This window comes from Zingiber officinale, chromosome 2B (assembly GCF_018446385.1).
Source record: "Zingiber officinale cultivar Zhangliang chromosome 2B, Zo_v1.1, whole genome shotgun sequence".
Taxonomy (NCBI): Eukaryota; Viridiplantae; Streptophyta; class Magnoliopsida; order Zingiberales; family Zingiberaceae; genus Zingiber; species Zingiber officinale.
The window spans coordinates 129,808,767-129,814,367 of NC_055989.1; the positions used below are offsets into that span (position 1 = coordinate 129,808,767).

Here is a 5,601-nt window from a genome sequence, read left to right on the forward strand (position 1 = left end):
ATCTGATGTACTTTGTCCTTCGTGGCTTGCCATCAGTGCAATCCCCGCATATTCTTGAGCTTCTGATTCAGATGAAGAAGTGTCATCCCAAGTTACTTTTAGGTTGTGTTTCTTGGGTGTCTTCATTTTGACCTTCTTGAGTTCTGGGCAGTCTTCCCTTAGGTGTCCCTCCTTCTGACACTGGTAGCACTATACCTTTCTCCTACCTTTTTGATTCTTTTTATTCTGCATTTTAAATTTATTAGATCTAAAAAACTTTTTAAAGTTTCTTACCATGTACGCTTCTTGATCGTCTTCGGAGTCTGACTCGGGTTCATCCTTGTTGGTTGCGTTCAGCGCCATAGTCTGGGTTGTGTCCTTTGATATTTCTGCATATCTAGTTTCGTGTAATTCAAGGGTAGAAAACAACTCTTCTAAAGTACTTACCTCCAGGTCTTTTGAGATGTAGTAAGCATCGACGATTGATGTCCACTCCGGAGTCCTTGGAAACGCGTTGAGCGCGTAGCGTATAGTGTCCCGGTTTGTTACCGTTTCACCAAGGTTTTCGAGACCAGTAACTAGTTCTTTTACCTTTGCATGAAGACCGGCTACTTTCTCACCTTTCTCCAGACGGATGTTCATCAGTTTGTTGTGGAGGATGTCCCTTCTAGCGAGCTTTGCTTCGGACGTGCCTTCATGGAGTTCCAAGAACTTCTCCCAAAGTTCTTTAGCAGATAAATAGTTTCCGATGCGGTTGACCTCTTGAGGCGGTAATACGCTCAGCAGGTGATGTTCCGCACGGCTGTTTGCTACCGACTCATTCTGCTCCTTCTTTGTCCAATCGCTCTCTTCTTTTTCTTTTCCATCTTTATCTATTGGAGCTAAAAAACCATATTTCATAATAAACCGAATTTCAAAATCTATTTTTAGGAATACCTCCATACGACGCTTCCAGTCTGCGAAGTTCCCCTCGAATTTTGGTGGGACGATGCTTGGTCCGGCCATCTTGTTGCTTCGATCGACAGTTAGTCCTCCTGAAGCACGCCTTGCTCTGATACCACTTGTAGGTCCCTTTGGAGGCCGGCAAGAGGGGAGGGGTGAATTGCCCTACAAAAAAAAAACTAACAACCCTTCCTCGAACGATTAAGCTAACACTTGTAAAATGAATTAAGCAGATAAATAAAAGCATAAAATAAAAGTCGAGGCACCAGATGTTTACTTGGTTACAACCGATGTGGTTGTTAATCCAAGGAAGATTAAGCTCAAAAACTCCTTCAGGCGGAGAAGCCTCTTACAGCGTTTAGGCACAGAAAACAGAAGCTTAACTACAACTAAAGCATACAAGTGTTTGGAAATAGAATGATCGTGATTGTTGAAAAGCTTCTGGACCAAGGCTATATTTATAGCCTTGGTCGGGGCGCCTGGAAGGGTTCCGGGCGCCCTGGGGGGGATAAAATTTATCCCCCAACGATTGGATCGAGTCAAAGCTCGATCCTGTGAAAAAGTCACTTCCGGGCGCCCCGGACAGTTCCGGGCGCCCCGGAACCAAAAGTCAACCCAGTTGACTTTTGGTCTGTGCTCTCTTCTCTGGTTCAGCTCACCTCGGTCCGGGTCTTGTTCGCTCCAGCTCCGCCAGCTTGGGTGATCTCGGCCATCCGGAATATGGCTCACCCGAACCCAAGTCCCGGCCTTCTCCTCGAGCAGCCTTCCTTCCCGGTTTCTCGTCCCTTGAACGCCGTGCACGTTCTTCTCGTCCACCGGTGTACTCTTCTGCGGTCACCTCGTCCCTCGGACGCACCGAGCCCGTCGGCTCTCTCCCCGTGCCGTCCTTCTCGCTAGCCGCGTCTTCCGCTCGACTTCCTGTGTTCCTAAGCTCCTGCACACTTAGACACAAGGGTTAAACAAACGCAGGACCTAACTTAGCTTGTTTGATCACATCAAAACACCTTGGGGTTCCAACACATATGCCCTACTATCACATTTTAACTTTCATATTTTTGACTATAGGGGTAGATATAACCCAAGGTACATCTACTTTCCTTAACACATATGATGAAATTAGTCAACGTTAGCTTACATTAGTGTATACAGATGTTACCACTCAGGGGGGGACTGGCTTGGAGAGTGGGTCCTTAGCCAGACATTCCAAACAAGTTTGATAAGGATATCCCACCAATCATTCCGACCGAGGGGGAGGAGATGCCAATATTTACGGTTGAGGAGCTCTTTGGATCTCTTTTGACCCCAATCTAGCCCTTGACCTCGCTTTTCATAGAGGATCACCTCGCTATACTTGGGGAGTCTTCCATATATATCCGACAGTCAGTATCGGAGAGATTCACCTCTCTTCGTGGTGAGATGATCACTGGCTTTAATTGGATTGCTAGACCTATAGATGCAGGTCATCCTTTAGGCTTTACGAGTAACTGATCAGCCTCCACCTCCACCTCCATCTTCTGATGATGACGAGACATGATTTTGATTAGTGTAGTTGTGTATATTGTTTGTTTGCCTTACTTAATCTATCTAGGCAATTACTTATTGACTACTTTGGATAATCTAGTAAATTCCTTTTTGAAAATCTTATTAAGGGGTAGAATGTGTTTTTCATTAAACAAACTTTTAAATTATAGGAAAATTCATTACTTATATTTTTTTTAAAAAATTCCCATTTCTCTAATGTTTCAAAATTTGTTTTAATGGTAGTCTAGGATGAATTTCTAGAAAGCATGATCCTATAGATTTAGATAATGAGCATCTCTCAAGCACATTAGGTCTACCTTAATTGTGTATTAAAAAACTTAGAATGACGTGAGATGCATAGGCCTTTTGCTTGGACTTCAGATGCTTATATCAGTGCATCAACATAAGTCTGGGCAAAAAATACAAACAGTACATTGATCAAGTTAAATAGTTCTTTTTCAGAAAATTTCTAACTGAACATTAGTACTTAATTTGACTAACCAAGTGAACACTACTATCTTCTAATAGTTACTTATATTGGATCGTAAGGTCACTAGAGTGGGGTGAATAACGATCGTTGCTTTTTTGAAAATAAAAAATACACAGTAGAAAGGAAATACGAAAATTCAAACGCTAACACAAGTAATTTTTACTTAGTTCAGAGCTTTCGACGACTCATACTCTAAAGCTCACACTCGTCGAGTGCTTTCATTAGGCAATCACTTTCAGTTCAAAAAAGGGTTACAACAGATTTAGTATAAGAATTGAAATACAAATGTTACCAACAAACATAAATGAAATTTGAACTTTGGAGCAGCCTTTTGCTGTTATCGGAACCTTTTTGGAGCAACGTGCAAGAATGAAACTTGTAGCAATTATTGTCCTGAAGATGTTGATCAAAGGCCTTAATATAGGCCCATTTCGGGCACCTGGAACCCCTCCGAGTACCTGGATCATTGCTGACATAGTGATCTTTCGTTGAAACTTTATCCGTAAAGTTTATTCACCTCCGAGCGCCCGAACCCCCTCCGGACGTCTGGACTATTGATGTGAATATTTTTTCTGATCCGTGCGCTTGGACTAGCTTTGGGCCCCAGCCCGGGTGAGGCTGGTCCGGGCACCCAGACCAGCTCCGAGCACTCGAATCCGTTCTGGGTGCCTGGACTCCCTTTTTTTCAGCATCTTCTTCCCTGTATAAAAAAGGGTTAGTACAAACAATAAAAATATGTTTATCTTGTAAAACAAAGTTAGCACGATATAGCAGGATAGTAGTAGTAATTAAATCCTGTCTTTTCGAGACCAGGATCTAGTCATAGTCTCAGCTTAGGTTTCTGAAATGGACCTAAGCTGGACCGACGCTTATAATTCCCTTAACTGGGAATGCACCTTCACTAGATCTCTCCTCCAATTGCTTACTTCCACTTACCAACTATAGACTTCAAGTCCCTTGACCCACCAGGACTTCCTATCAGATTTTAACCAATTTGGAGTTCCTCCCCCTGAACCTGATATTTTTATTTAAAAATAGTCATTCAACTACTAATATTGTTAGCACATGTCTAACCATTAGTTACTAACTATCTACCAGAAGATAATAGTATTTACTTGGTTAGTCAAGTTAAGTACTAACTTCCAATTAGAAATTACTGAAAAAGGACTACTTAACTTGATCAATTTACTATTATATTTATCGCCCAGACTTATGTTATAAGATATCGAAAAATTAAATAATAAATATTATTGGACGAAAAATCTTATTGGATTTTTTTAGAATTTTTAGAAATTTTCTGGAAATTTTTTGGAGCTCGTACGGAGGGGTTTGAGGGGACCAATCGGCGGGTGCCGATAAAGCCTCTTTGGGCTACCCTATTTAAGTGAGAAAATGTTTTAATTATAAAATCATTTTCTTTTATTTTTCCCTCTTTATCGCCGAAAACCCCCTCCCCTGATTCTCTTCCTCCTCGATTTCTTCTCCCCCTCGCGCGAGTTCCTTTCTCCCGAGCCCTCTCTCGCGACTTCTTCTCGCTTGATCGTCGGTCGTCACGAGCTCATCGCCGGCAATAATCCCTCCTCCAGCGTGCCTAGGCCGAGCCCCCCTCCTCCCTCTCCTTCCCGAGGTGTGAGGTCTTCGTCCTTTTTCTTTCTTGCGGGCGATCGACGATGATCCGGCGGAGCTAGGGCACGACAGGGGGGAGTTGATTCACATCTTTCTTGGTGGATCGAGCCCCTCTCAGCTTTTCAATTTGATCTATTCATTGGAGGGGGTTGCGGATCGTCGTCCAGTTGAGGTGGATCGCGCGGATCGATTGAGGTAAGTCTTCGTCGGATGATTCTGTGAATTCAAAGACCTTGCTTAATTGGGTTTGTTTGTGATGATCATCCTGATCTGGATTAGAGGAAACAGAGGATCCGCGTGCTGTGGACGTTCCCTGTTGCCGGCCACTGCCAATTCCACTTCTTGAAGCTGTGGAGGGTTCCTGCTCGGGTTCACTACTGGAAAGGTCACCAATTTCGGCAAAGGTTAGCAGCTCATGTTCCTTACAGTTGCATTTGGAGGGGAAGTTGCGGCAGAATTTAGTTTGGGGTAAGATGTATATTAATTTGGATTAATATTGGATTAAATGCATTGATTGTTTGGCTGCATTGGATGAATTTCATTCTGGAATTTAAGGTGTTAATTGTGGATGGAGGATTGATTGATTATGGGTTGGAATTTGTGGATCAGTGGTTTATTAGGTGTTCTTGCTGGGAGTATGCATCTGATTTAGTGTTCATAAATTTAGGTGAGTTGTTATTTAATTTTGGGTTGGATTAAGTGTGGTAGATAAATTATGTAAGATTGATTTTGGATGTTTAGTAGAGATGATATAATGGAGTTTATGATCGGTTATGGATTTGAGATTCATTTGTGGATGGAGTTAAATCTAGTTAGATTTATTTGGGTGTGATTAGGGTGTTGCAGGTTGAATTGATTATGGATTGATTAGTTGAAATGGATGAATTGTGTGGGATTGATTCATGGTTAAGGAATTGGAAATCGGCTGTGATATATTGATTTGGTTGAATCTTGGATTGATTGTTGGATTTAAGAAGTGTTGATTAGTGAGTTTTGGATTGATTAATAGATTGTATAGTTTGTTTGGATCTAGAAGGAGTTGG

At 42.2% G+C, this 5,601-nt stretch overlaps 1 long non-coding RNA gene across 1 annotated transcript; it reads left to right on the forward strand.

Moving 5' to 3' along the window:
- Positions 1 to 4,581: 4,581 nt before the first annotated feature.
- LOC122049542 lies at positions 4,582 to 4,943 on the forward strand. The gene is made up of 2 exons (XR_006130986.1): positions 4,582 to 4,753; positions 4,838 to 4,943. It is a non-coding gene; the product is annotated as an uncharacterized LOC122049542 (long non-coding RNA).
- The last annotated feature ends 658 nt before the right edge of the window (positions 4,944 to 5,601 follow it).